Raw genomic sequence first — 14898 nt, 5'->3', positions numbered from 1 at the left:
GCTTATTAAAAGAAACAGTTTTTCTGAACTCATTCAAAGTGCAGTTATTTTTCCATGACATCAAGTGTTATGGTAAGAACACCGTTTGCTTTGGGAAATACTCTGTTGTCCTTTAACTAATCCGTGCCACCACTTTCTTTTTTTTTTCAGTAACTACTTTAAACTCAAAAATAAATTTTGACTCTGTACTACACTTATCCTCAAGGCCAAATAGTGTAGGAGCCATTAGAAACTCTTGAAATTCCTCAGAGCAAATCCCGAGATTCTTTCCCTAAAATTTTGGTTGTAAAAACACCAGGTAAGAATTTTTAAGGTCAAAAGGCAATTTTTGTTTTAAAGTTAAAACAGAATCATTGCAGAATGACCAGCCGTTTCTAGACTTCAAACAAGCTGTGTAATGTCCTGATGTTGTTGAAGGACCGTCATGATATATAATTGCTGCAGTTACAAAAGTCCTTCCTGATATTGACAACTGCGAAGCCACAAAATTTTAAATTAAAGTTGTCAATTTTGTTCCATCAGGCCTACATCGTTGGAACATTAAAATGACATACTGGCCATATGTTCGTATAAATAATGTGGACAACATTTCAGACTTACATTGGCTACACTCCATGTTGTGATCAGCTGCTTTTACTAGCTTATTAAAGGACACTGATTTACTGTCTGGCAAAGTTAAATATATAAATTTTTCTGAGTCTACACTAGTAGTACTTGATACCCTACAGTTCTCGCAGTCATGCTGCCATTGATAAGAAAGCCCAAACAGGTGATCTACATCTACATCTTCATCTTGCAATACATCAAGCATATACATTAAAAACTCCTGACAATCTTGCTGAATATTTTGAGAGAATTGCGTTTGACCTGAACATTTGTCTAACAGATTTCGAATTTCAGACACACTTTCTATTTTTGTTCTATCAGTGCTACATTTCTCTAACACAGAATTCAACAAACTGCAAAATCTTTGATCCGAATTGACCACAATCTCTTCTTTTAAATTTTCTAGAGAAAACAAAACATTAACCACTACATTAGCATAGCAGTTGACACCAGAACTGTTTTCAAATTGAAAACCAACAACATCTTCAACAAAATCCTTTTTCTTTCTGCTTATAATTTCTGGTTCATCGACTTTTCGTCTTTTTGCTACAACCTCTCTACTATTGGTCACAATTCTTCGTTTCCGGCCTACCACACGTTTCTCAAACAAAGGATATTGAGGCAAATGTGGCGCATACTCTCTTCTTAACCTATTGTATTCCTTAACACAATCTAGATCCGCACAAATGTTTGTGACATCACACTCTATCAAGTACAATCCCGATAAAGTTCTGACTTGTGACAATGCCACATATGCCATACCTTCCTTGAACACAGAACTGCCAATATTCACCAATGCACTGTCTACACTTAAACCTTGCGATTTATGGATTGTCACCGCATATGCCAAGCAAACAGGAAACTGCTTACGGCGAACATATAAGTCTTTTACAAGCAAAAACCTAGCAGAGCAACGACCAATTAGCTCTACTTCCTCAATGCCATCAAATTTAATTTTTAAAAATTCAATTCCATCTCTATTTCTGTATTTCTCAAAATCAACAACATTACCCATTGATCCATTTACCAGACCTCTTTCAACATGTAAATTCCTTCTTAAAATTATACGGCAATTTAAGCACACATTCAGAGTCTTTTCAAAACCAGCAGTTTTAGATATAGTCTTCTCTAATGAATCCAATTTTGATTTCAAATTCTCAGACAAAATAATTGTTGCTCCCATATGCTCTACTCTGTCAATAGCTTCCAGTTTCACAATCTCTTGGTTTTCTAAATGCAACATTTTGTTGTTGAAGATGGCACATTCTGCAAGAGTTGGCATCAAACATATTCCAGATTTCTTCTCAGTAATTTTCTGAAAAATATTCTCAGGCACAACGTCTTCTTCTGGATACAAATTTGACAGTAATCGTGCATGTAAAGCTTCTTTCCCATGCTCGGTCACTTTTCCGATTCTAACATCTTGTAGAATATTCTTATAATCTTCATCCTTCGCTTGACGCATATTTTCACGCAGTTCAGCATAATTGAAGTTTAACCATATATTGACGTTGCCAATACTCCCTAGGCACTTCCTGGTATCTTCATGCATGAGCATTTTGAACACAGGTTGTCCTTTCACTGGTGTCAGCTGCAGAAGATCACCGAAAACAATGATGTGTTTGCCACCAAGTAACACATGATACTCTGTTTTGAGAACTTCTTGCATTCTCAAATGCACAAAGGCAAGCATGACATTGGAAACCATGCTTACTTCGTCAATGATAAGAAGTTTAATTTTCCTCAAGACTCTTGAAACTTCACAACAAGCATCTCCAGATAACTTGTGGTATTGTAATTTGTTATCATGCTCCACTGGCAGCATCAGTAGACGATGCAAAGTAATACCTTTAATGTTATGTGCTGCCAGTCCAGTTGGAGCGGTGACAACACAAGACAGTGATGACTCAGTCCTTTTCTGCAAATAACATGAAATTGCTTTAATGAGGAAACTTTTTCCAGTTCCCGCTTCTCCACTCACGTACAGTCGGACAGGCTTCAACGATGTACATGAGCACTCTTTCTTCTCATGACTTAATCCATGATCTATTTGGTTGGTAACTTCGTCATATATTTTCCTCTGCTCAACGTTGAGTTGTCTTTCCAAGTCTTCTAAGTTAACCGCATCCTCCTGAGCATGTGCCATGGCTCTTTCCACTTCAATCATGGCAGTGGCAGCTTCATTTTCGATAACTGGTCCTCCTAGTGGATCTTGACTCAATGAAACAGAACTCTGACTGTCCTGAGAACTGTCTCTAGCAATCTCGGCTGCAATTGTTGCTTCCTGCTCGATTTCCGCATTCAACATTTCTAGATATTTGGGAAAAACAGGACATTCTATGGTCTCCTTGGCGGCATTGAAAGAGTTTTCGTAACAGAGGAAATCTCCAAGCAGTTCCTCTTCTGAACGCCAAGGCTTGAAAAGTTGCAAAAGTGCTAAATAGAAAAACTCTTTTCTTTCAGGAGATTCGCCACTCAATTTTCGATGGTTTACCAAGTGGCATTTTCTTTGCTTGACCAGACATCCCTCACTTCCAATTACAGCATACACTCCTTTATCAATATCTTCTTTGATGTTCCTCTTGAATATGTAATTTTGTAGAACCTCATACAGACAAACATTCTCGAGGTGACTGCTTCTATTTGGATAATATGTATCCAACATGTTGGTCTTCAAAATATCTGTACTGTTTGGCTCCTTTTCCGCCAAATACTCAATTTCCCGCACAGGTTTCAGAACTCGATTACGCGTTGCAGCAAGACCAAGACTCGCCCAAACGATACTCCTGGATTTGGCATAGAGACTTGCTGAAGACAACCGGTCAGAACATTCGTAAGCTCCGATTTCTCGATGCGACAACATCTTCAGACTGAAACTGTACAACTTCTTACTGAGGCTCTTTTCATGGGAAATGTCCTCCCACATATCCTTCAATTCTGTCTTTTCTTTTTTGGTGATGTAAGATGTCACATACCGAGCCAAAGCCATACAGTTATCAGCCACAAACTGTATATCCATGTTAACATTCCACATGGACAAAATCACTGGGTTGTAGTCGTTGATGTACTTGGACTCTTCGTTCCTTTTCAAATTGTATGTGTTTTTAGGTGATTTCTTCATAACATTATGTTGCAGCGAAGACATCAAACTGTTCACTCTTCCTTTAGAAATCACCGGTCGTGGAAAGGCGAAACAACATTTGGTGTAGAACTTGTCCTTGTTTCTGAATTTACGACGACAGTACTTTCCACAACGATGGCTTTGGAAGCGTAAAACTTGTTCTCTTAGGCTTTTGTCTTCCTTTGCGTTTGGAACGGCACATGTAGAATACTGTTCTATGAAACTCATCACTAAGTCTTCTGGATCTGTTCCAAATTTAGGTGCATCCTTGATCCACAGCAGCATATGTATATGAGGAGCACCTCTTGCTTGGTACTCCTTTCTCCAGAAGAAATCCAACACCTCTCCAAGAGGTGGATTTTTCTTGTTCATGATGAAAGACATCATAGCTTCAAATCTATGATTGAAGTACCTGCATACATTCACTGGATCCAAAGAGCACAGTTCTCCGGGTGTCTTGAATTCGATATTTTCAATGTTTCCATTTGCCTCTCGTAGAAATTCAAGTAAGTCTTCCCAGCCATACTCGGCACAGCTGAGAGTGAGGAACCATGTGGGAGTTCCTAAGTTCCTCAGCATACATTTTAAATCACCATGACGACGGTACCAGTACTCATTAGTACCACGCTGACACGCCATGAGATTAATCAGGTGAGAATCCAAAATACTGTCTTGCACATTGACTTTATCCATAAAGTCACTTGCCGAGATGTTTTGCATCTGTACACCACTTTTCGAGATGTGGTTCACTGCATATGACAGTCCAGACCGATCGCTTTCAAACAGGAGATGAAACAAATAGGGAATGCATTGACGAAACCTAGGATCTTCTGCATACAATCGTAAAGTCCGGTATTCAGAAGCAGGAATTTGATGAGGTCGCTCATCATATCTTCCTCCTTCACCTGTTGGAAATAGCTGTGGGAAACACCGAGCTTCCAAACTTTCCTCCCAAACACTAATGGGACTCCCTTTGGCTTGTTTCATTTGAAACAACTCAATAGCATTCCCCATGACTTCCTTGGAATGCAAAGGATGAACACTATAATGTTCATATATTTCTTCATTTTTAGAGGGTTCTACTTTCTCAATTTGACCAGCACACAAATCGCTATCCTCTTCTTCACTTACTTCCTCTTCTGCAACATATACATTCTTGTAGTACTTATTGTTTTTTTTCAAATACAATGTTGCCTTTTTGACTTTCCTAACATCCACTAAATCTTGCCATATTTTCTTACTCTTTGTCGGAACCCCAATAACTAAGATAACCAGAGGTTCCTCTTCCACTTTTTCTACTCCAATTGTATTAATGTTTTTCTTCAAATCTAGAGGCAAATAAACAACTCTTCCCTTTAATCCTCTCTGTAAATCTGATGGAGGCAATTTCCCTGTCTTTGGCTCCATTCTTACAATAGCCTGAAAGGGATGGATACTTTGAATCAAAATAGATTCATAAGTATTTAAATCCTTCAATTAAGAAGGAATCTCAACCAATTCCAGATTATTATGAACCGCTCTAGCAGGCATTCGGTTTTGATTTAATTTGTTACAACAATAAGTACACACACGTTGATCCAATCCCAAATCAAAACAATTTTCTACCATCCAGTATGTTACGAAATCCTTCCATTCACTATTATTTTCCCTTTCACTTTTCACATATAAATCCACTAACTTAGTCTGATTCTTATAATAAGTGCGTCGACAACACACACAAGTGAAATTAGGCCTCTCACTTGATTTCACCTGAAACGTGGGAATTTCCTTCTGAAAATTATCTGTACTGGAAACCTGTACACTATCTTCCACATTAACCTCTTCTTCTGGGTCAATTTCAACATTCTCCTCTTTACTTGCAAAGTAACAAAACTCAATTTCTTCACAAATATTCTTCACATCTATTTCAGAACCATGCAAAAGAGCAGTGCATAATTGTTTAAGCATAATTGCTGGACTCTTAGCATAATACAACATTCTAACTAATTTCCTCACTTTATTATGATGCACTGCTAGCATCCTGAAATGATGAAAAACACTCTGGCATACTCTCCTGGAAAGACAAGCCAGTGAATGACCATGCAAACCTGTCACTTCTCTCACTCTGCAAGGATCTGATTCTTGCAACAACTTCATTTTCTGTTTTAAACTTTTCTTATTAAATGTCCGTACAAAATCACAAAGCAAATTGATGGAATCCTGTCGCACACTGCAAATAATACTACACTTCCAGCTATACACTGATCCCTTAGGACGTCTTCCTAAAACCTCATTACCTAACACCTCTTCTGCCTCTGTTGTCACAAGTTTTTCTTTTTCAACTGGACAACCATCTTTTACCTCATAAGCTCGACCACTGGTGTCAACTGCATGCACCAAATCATTATCCTGGAAATAACTCTCCTCATTAAAAAATGCCTCACAACTTGAACTATGCATCCATTCTCCTGAAAAAACGTCACAAAAATTACTACGATTAACTGTTCTCTTCCATCTACTATTTCTTTTGAAATCATAAATTGCCTTGTTTAGCTTCCTAATTCTATTGATTATCAAAATAAATAACTTTCGCTTAATTTCAAATGCCTGATCAATAATTTTCTCAACTTTTTTTTTTCTCTTATAAAAAACCACTTTCTGTTGACCTTTCTTAATATTTTTTTAACAAATTGCCAATTATCCTGTTGCGGAACATTCGTCTACGAATGTCCCTAAACTGATTTTTCCTTCTACTACCATGCACAGAGTTATCTCCTGCTCTAGCAGTAACATTTTTGATTGGCCTTTCCTTTCCGTTTAAATTGGTTCTCTTTTTCTGGACTAAAACATTTTCTGTAGTACTACTTTTTTTTCTACAAATGTTTCTTATGAATGATTTCGTTGTCTTACCCGGAGCTTTCTTGGTGACTTGACGAGTTTTTATTGTAGAGGACTGCTGCAAGAATTTATTAAGCTGCTGTCTTTGACGTTTTGTAGCCTTTCGGTTTCGTTGTTTAGATGGCATTATGTACTTTTGAAATGATCTGCAGTTGAATCTGTGGTAAAATATAATTAAAAATGTTATTAACCACTATTAGCAAACAGTAAATCAATAACAGTCGTCAAAAATTTAACACACTACTTGTCATTTTTACATACAATAATTTTTAGTGCATTGGCAAATTTAGTAGTCACAAACAGTAGCAAAGAAATGGAATGCTTCTACATTTGACCTGTGCTGTTTTATATGTGAATCTGAACTAATTTTATGAGCATATTTGACTATTTTATTAAAGACACTACACACAACCTGTTTTTGAAGTTGTGTTTAATTTTAAATGAAACGGTTTACATGTTTACTTTTCATTTCCAGTAACTTTTAAAAATAAATGTTTATAGTTCCATAGGCTCAAGCAGGTCAGCTTCCCACCCTATGTCATACAATTCTGACAAATCGGCATCCTCATCATGTTCTTCATCATCCTCAGGATTTAAAACATCTAAGGGATCTACTTCCACTGACGTTTCAATGACAAGTTCAATGATAAGATCGAGATCAACGGATTGCTCATTATCACTCATGGTTGATGTTGTCGTTATCTTTAAAGAAAGAGAACAACAATGAGATGTTGCAGAGTAAGAGACAAATCTCAGAGACTATAATAGTAAAATTGTTTAACAAGAGTAACATTTTGCAGCTATTATTTAGCCATGTCCAGCGATGCTGAGGAGGTGAGGCCTATGTCCAAGTTTTCAGTGAACAGGACTAATCTCTTCTTAACCTTGGATAAGCCTCACGACTCTGTGTCCCCTGCTCATACTTAAATGTAAAGGGGCAGATTTATGTTAACTGGCGCATCCCCAGGGATGCACCAGTTAACGTGCACCGCTGCTCTGCCACCCATGGTGTGCCGCATGTACAATGTGGAGCACCATTGAGCAAAAACAGCACAGATGCGTCACGCATCTGTGCCGCAAATACAGCACATTGCAGGAATCACGTCGTAAGCGCGACATGTCTACTGCAATGCACAAGGGCAAACCACACATTGCATGGTGCATCACTCCTTATGCCTGTTTCAAACAGGCGTAAGGATTTGATTCAGCAATGCCATAAAGCTGACTCAGTGAAATCTTCTAAATTTCACTGTGTTAGTTTTACAGGGCTTTCATGCAAATGAATTCCTAGTCTGCAACAAAACGCCTATATGAAACCTGACGCAGGTTTCATGTGGCACAGGACTTTACACCGTGACACATCTGCCTAGATGCATCAAGTTGTAAATATGTCGCAACATAGCGCATCTTTTGCGCCGCCGCTGCGTCACAAAAGTGACGCACAGCGGCGCAAAAGAGGCACACGGCTATCATAAATCTGTCCCTAACATTTTAAATGATTGATTCAGGATGACGATAAGGTGTGGCCTATCCAGAGGTTTGTTTGAGGTGAGGCCTACTCAGGGTTGCAGATGAAATTTAGGCTTGTTGAAGAATACAGAGGAGATAATACATGTGCAGGCCTACCAATGAAGTGAGTCATGTCCACTGCACTCTTGAACAAAGGTCAGACCTCTTCTGTGTCCGTGGACAGGCCTAAACCTCATCTGCACAATCTGATTCGTAAAGTTAGGAAACACAGGTGATGTAATTGAAAAATGTGGAATTTCTTTTCCTCATTTCACAATCACATCCCCTGTGTTTCCTTTGCTTAGGTATCTCATTGTGCAGATGGAGTCTAGCATATCAAAGAGTACACAGAAGTTGAGTACTGTATACAACAATTTTGACATTTACAGAAGATTCAGCTTCTCCATGCCCCCTACACAGTCCTAAATGTTTACAGTTTAAACGGACGGTATGTTGTTGGAGATGAAGTGAGGCCTGTCTTGCAACATGGTGCATCTTTTGCATCACTGCTGCATTGGTTTCATGTGGCACAGGACTTTACAGCATGACACATCTGCCTAGATGCATCAAGTTGTAAATATGTCGCTACGTAGCAAATCTTTTGCACCGCCGCTGCGTCACAAAAGTGACGCACAGCGGTGCAAAAGAGGCATACGGCTATCATAAATCTGTCCCTAACATTTTAAATGATTGATTCAGGATGACGATAAGGTATGGCCTATCCAGAGGTTTGTTTGAGGTGAGGCCTACTCAGGGTTGCAGATGAAATTTAGGCTTGTTGAAGAGTACAGAGGAGATAATACATGTGCAGGCCTACCAATGAAGTGAGTCATGTCCACTTCACTCTTGAACAAAGGCCAGACCTCTTCTGTGTCTGTGGACAGGCCTAAACCTCATCTGCACAATGTCATTCGTAAAGTTAGGAAACACAGGTGATGTAATTGAAAAATGTGGAATTTCTTTTCCTCATTTCACAATCACATCACCTGTGTTTCCTTTGCTTAGGTATCTCATTGTGCAGATGGAGTCTAGCATATCAAAGAGTACACAGAAGTTGAGCACTATATACAACAATTTTGACATTTACAGAAGATTCAGCTTCTCCATGCCCCCTACACAGTCCTAAATGTTTACAGTTTAAACTGACGGTATCTTGTTGGAGATGAAGTGAGGCCTGTCTTGCAACATGGTGCATCTTTTGCATCACTGCTGCATCGGTTTCATGTGGCACAGGACTTTACAGCATGACACATCTGCCTAGATGCATCAAGTTGTAAATATGTCGCAACATAGCAAATCTTTTGCACCGCCGCTGCGTCACAAAAGTGACGCACAGCGGCGCAAAAGAGGCACACGGCTATCATAAATCTGTCCCTAACATTTTAAATGATTGATTCAGGATGACGATAAGGTGTGGCCTATGCAGAGGTTTGTTTGAGGTGAGGCCTACTCAGGGTTGCAGATGAAATTTAGGCTTGTTGAAGAGTACAGAGGAGATAATACATGTGCAGGCCTACCAATGAAGTGAGTCATGTCCACTTCACTCTTGAACAAAGGCCAGACCTCTTCTGTGTCTGTGGACAGGCCTAAACCTCATCTGCACAATGTCATTCGTAAAGTTAGGAAACACAGGTGATGTAATTGAAAAATGTGGAATTTCTTTTCCTCATTTCACAATCACATCACCTGTGTTTCCTTTGCTTAGGTATCTCATTTTGCAGATGGAGTCTAGCATATCAAAGAGTACACAGAAGTTGAGCACTGTATACAACAATTTTGAGATTTACAGAAGATTCAGCTTCTCCATGCCCCCTACACAGTCCTAAATGTTTACAGTTTAAACTGACGGTATCTTGTTGGAGATGAAGTGAGGCCTGTCTTGCAACATGGTGCATCTTTTGCATCACTGCTGCATCGGTTTCATGTGGCACAGGACTTTACAGCATGACACATCTGCCTAGATGCATAAAGTTGTAAATATGTCGCCACATAGCAAATCTTTTGCACTGCCGCTGCGTCACAAAAGTGACGCACAGTGGCGCAAAAGAGGCACACGGCTATCATAAATATGTCCCTAACATTTTAAATGATTGATTCAGGATGACGATAAGGTGTGGCCTATTCAGAGGTTTGTTTGAGGTGAGGCCTACTCAGGGTTGCAGATGACATTTAGGCTTGTTGAAGAGTACAGAGGAGATAATACATGTGCAGGCCTACCAATGAAGTGAGTCATGTCCACTTCACTCTTGAACAAAGGCCAGACCTCTTCTGTGTCTGTGGACAGGCCTAAACCTCATCTGCACAATGTCATTCGTAAAGTTAGGAAACACAGGTGATGTAATTGAAAAATGTGGAATTTCTTTTCCTCATTTCACAATCACATCACCTGTGTTTCCTTTGCTTAGGTATCTCATTGTGCAGATGGAGTCTAGCATATCAAAGAGTACACAGAAGTTGAGCACTGTATACAACAATTTTGACATTTACAGAAGATTCAGCTTCTCCATGCCCCCTACACAGTCCTAAATGTTTACAGTTTAAACTGACGGTATCTTGTTGGAGATGAAGTGAGGCCTGTCTTGCAACATGGTGCATCTTTTGCATCACTGCTGCATCGGTTTCATGTGGCACAGGACTTTACAGCATGACACATCTGCCTAGATGCATCAAGTTGTAAATATGTCGCCACATAGCAAATCTTTTGCACCGCCACTGCGTCACAAAAGTGACGCACAGTGGCGCAAAAGAGGCACACGGCTATCATAAATCTGTCCCTAACATTTTAAATGATTGATTCAGGATGACGATAAGGTGTGGCCTATTCAGAGGTTTGTTTGAGGTGAGGCTTACTCAGGGTTGCAGATGAAATTTAAGCTTGTTGAAGAGTACAGAGGAGATAATACATGTGCAGGCCTACCAATGAAGTAAGTCATGTCCACTTCACTCTTGAACAAAGGCCAGACCTCTTCTGTGTCCGTGGACAGGCCTAAACCTCATCTGCACAATGTGATTCGTAAAGTTAGGAAACACAGGTGATGTAATTGAAAAATGTGGAATTTCTTTTGCTCATTTCACAATCACATCACCTGTGTTTCCTTTGCTTAGATATCTCATTGTGCAGATGGAGTCTAGCATATCAAAGACTACGCAGAAGGTGAGCACTGTATGGAACATGGCTATGTAACTCAAAGAATCAAAATCTAAATTTGCCAAGCACAGATGGGGACGTATTTACAAGGACCTTGCACCACGGGGAAATGTCTTAAATTAAAATGGGAAAAATAACATCAAAGGGACTCAAAGGCCTTGTAAATATGCCCCAAGCAACCTATGAAACTCTAGCAGTACATATCAAGAAACCTAATTGATTTCAAAAAAAGTTTTTAAACAAATGATGTAAAGCAATTATATACCTACATTCATGGGGAAGTGACTTAAAATGCTCTAAGACACATGAAAGCGTTTTTTTAAGGCCCTTGCACCATTTTTGCGTCACTTTTAACATGGCTATGTAACTCAAAGAATGAAAATCTAAATGTGCCAAGCACACATGGGGGCGTATTTACAAGGACCTTCCACCACAGGGAAATGTCTTTAATTAAAATGGGAAAAATAACATCAAAGGGACTCAAATGCCTTTTAAATATACCCCAAGCAACCTATGAAACTCTAGCAGTACATATCAAGAAACCTAATTGATTTCAAAAAACGTTTTTAAACACATCATGTACATCAATTATATACCTACATTCAAGGGGAAATGACTTAAAATGCCCTAAGACACATGAAAGCGTTTTTTTAAGGCCCTTGCACCATTTTTGCGTCACTTTTAACATGGCTATGTAACTCAAATAATCAAAATCTAAATTTGCCAAGCACAGTTGGGGGCGTATTTACAAGGACCTTGCACCATGGGGAAATGTCTTAAATTAAAATGGGAAAAATAACATCAGAGAGACTCAAAGGCCTTATAAATATGCCCCAAGCAACCTATGAAACTCTAGCAGTACATATCAAGAAACCTAATTGATTTCAAAAAACGTTTTTAAACACATCATGTAAAGCAATTATTCAACCACATTCATGGGGAAGTGAGTTAAAATGCCCTAAGACACATGAAAGCGTATTTTGAAGGCCCTTGCACCATTTTTGCGTCACTTTTAACATGGCTATGTAACTCAAAGAAACAAAATCTATTTGTAAAACACTTGACACAAAGCAACATTTTAAATACACAACTTTCTTCATAATTTTCTCCCTAAAGCATATTATTCTCTATATAAATTAAATGAATCTTTTCTCACCTTAGCAAATTCTTTATGAGTTTCAAAACAGTCTCAGACACACACCAATTTGTCTTCAGCAGAACAAAGGGTATGCACTCCAGAGGCTGCAGCCAAAAAAGCACAGACATGCTGTAATTCATCACACATATCTCTCATGTCACCCAATCAAAACTCTTCCCTCACTTTTTTCAAATCAACACCCTTCCCCCCTCTGCCCTTTCTGCCTTTTTTGCATAGCAACCACCTCCTGAAAGACCTCTCATGTTTCCAACTTCACACAACAATGTTTCAATTGAACTCTGAACTCTCAGTACACCTGCGTATCCAGTGCAATCTTTCATAAAATGATTTTTTCTTGACCATTCAAATTACATCTTTCAAAGAACTCATCCATGCACCCTAACTTTCTGTTTCCAGCAATCAAAATCCACCAATCACTGCTACTGATTCATTAGCACAGAAACTCCACAGTTTTTTTCATTATAAACTCTTATTTTTTCAACTGCCATTTCATTGCCACACTTCATCTCACTGCAGCAGAACCTTCTCTCACCATGTTTTCTGTCTGGATTGTTGGACATAGTTATGTCCACTGGGCTCAAAGGTTTGCTGATACCAGAAATTTACACAACCTCAATTTACAAAATGTGGAAATCAAGTGGATTGGCCACAGAGGATTAAAATGTCACCAATTGATACCATTGGTGAAAACCTTTTTGCATTTGCCAAAACCTGACCTGTTAATTGTGCACTGTGGAGGAAATGACTTGGGCACTTTGACTGGGGTAGGTCTGGAAATGCTTTTAAAGGACACCTTTGACCAATTGATGGCACTTTTTCCTCAAACTGCCTTGGTATATTCAAACATATGCCAAAGACAGAAATGGAGGTGGTCGAACCAATTTTGTCCACAAATTGAGAAATCGAGGAAGCATGTAAATAAGTCTGTTTCAGCTTACATGAGAGACCATGGAATGGGCTCCATGTACAACAATAACTTGCATTACTACATGCAAGATATCTAGAGAGCAGATGGAGTTCACTTCTCAGATGAGGGGAACAGAATTTTCAGCCTGAATTTAAGACTGTGCATTGGTACCTACTTGTAGGTACCTAAATCAGCCACAGGACCCAAAAGCTCTTTTCAGAGCTACCCTACATCTGATCACTCACAATTATTATTTTACTCTATCTTTTTTCACTAATTTTCACCAAAGTATGCTCCCCGGAGCGCTACCCGGTACGCGCACCGGACGCTAACCACGCGAAAATAAAAAAAAAATGGTTTTTTTCCGCACATATGGGCCTCCTCAACCACCCTCAGAAAACCTAGGGGGTCAGGATACGTGTACCTTGCCCCCTTCTACCCATTCTGATCATTATTTGCCCTCCATCTTGTATCTCAATTATACCGAAACACAAAATGGAGGACTCCCGTAACGCTGCCGGTAGGCGTACCGGGGCGCGCACCGGGAAGCGCTCGCTCAAAAAAGGTGGGAGGTAATAGACAGAAAAACCACTGGAGACACTTTCAACAAATATAGATTAGCTCATACTACATACCAATCCCTACCATTTTCACAAATTTGGTTGGAATTTCATTTAACCATTTAGCCTGTAGACCTCTCTAAATACCCTGAGGTAAATTACTTCACAAAACACATCTGAAGTGTTGGAATTGACAACCAATTAAAATGTTACTTTCATTTTCTACTTTTTTTACCTGACATTTGATTGGTTATGTACCTGAATATATATATAAAAAAGAGAGAGAAACACAGCCATTTTGACTACTACTTCCTGAACTACATTGCAAGATCATTTTCACTCACAACTTAAACTTGTTTTTAAAAGGTAAGATATTATTTTATAAATTTGAAAACATTTTCAGATAGTTATATACTATCCCTCTGTAAGAGTTTGACATTGAGAAAGGTTTGTTTATTATAGTTATGGATTGATTTAGGTTTCTGTGGTATAATTATGAATTTACTTAGGCTTTTTCACAGGCACTTTTTAATAGTACTACTTCACGCCTCAAAAGTACCTGTCTGAACTTAAACCCAACAGTGCCCTATCTCTACTGATATATTTATTTTTTATTCAAATTTCAGCAGAAAAATGCAAGGAGAACAGAACGTTTCCTTTGAAATTGTCCTAGACATGAACAATGAGGAAATCATTGAACCCATTGACTTGGAATTCATGGATGAATCACGAGACCATGAACTTCTACAATGTGTAGAATCTGTGGATTTCTTACTTCAATATGAGGACGGTCAAATGTGGGAAGTTATGTTCAGTCAAAAAGAAGACATATCGGACAGTCAAATGTTAGACGTTCTATTAAATTTTGAAAAAGAATCAGAAAAATAAAATTATATTTAATATTAAAAAATTGTTTGAGTCTTTAATCATTTTTATATGTAATTCATAAACTAGTACCAAATTGATTATAATGTAAAGTCAGACTTATAGTATACTGTGCACAATCCCAAA

The sequence above is a fragment of the Lissotriton helveticus genome, chromosome 5_1 (genome assembly GCF_964261635.1).
Source record: "Lissotriton helveticus chromosome 5_1, aLisHel1.1, whole genome shotgun sequence".
Taxonomy (NCBI): Eukaryota; Metazoa; Chordata; class Amphibia; order Caudata; family Salamandridae; genus Lissotriton; species Lissotriton helveticus.
Note: the sequence above shows the minus strand (reverse complement) of the source record.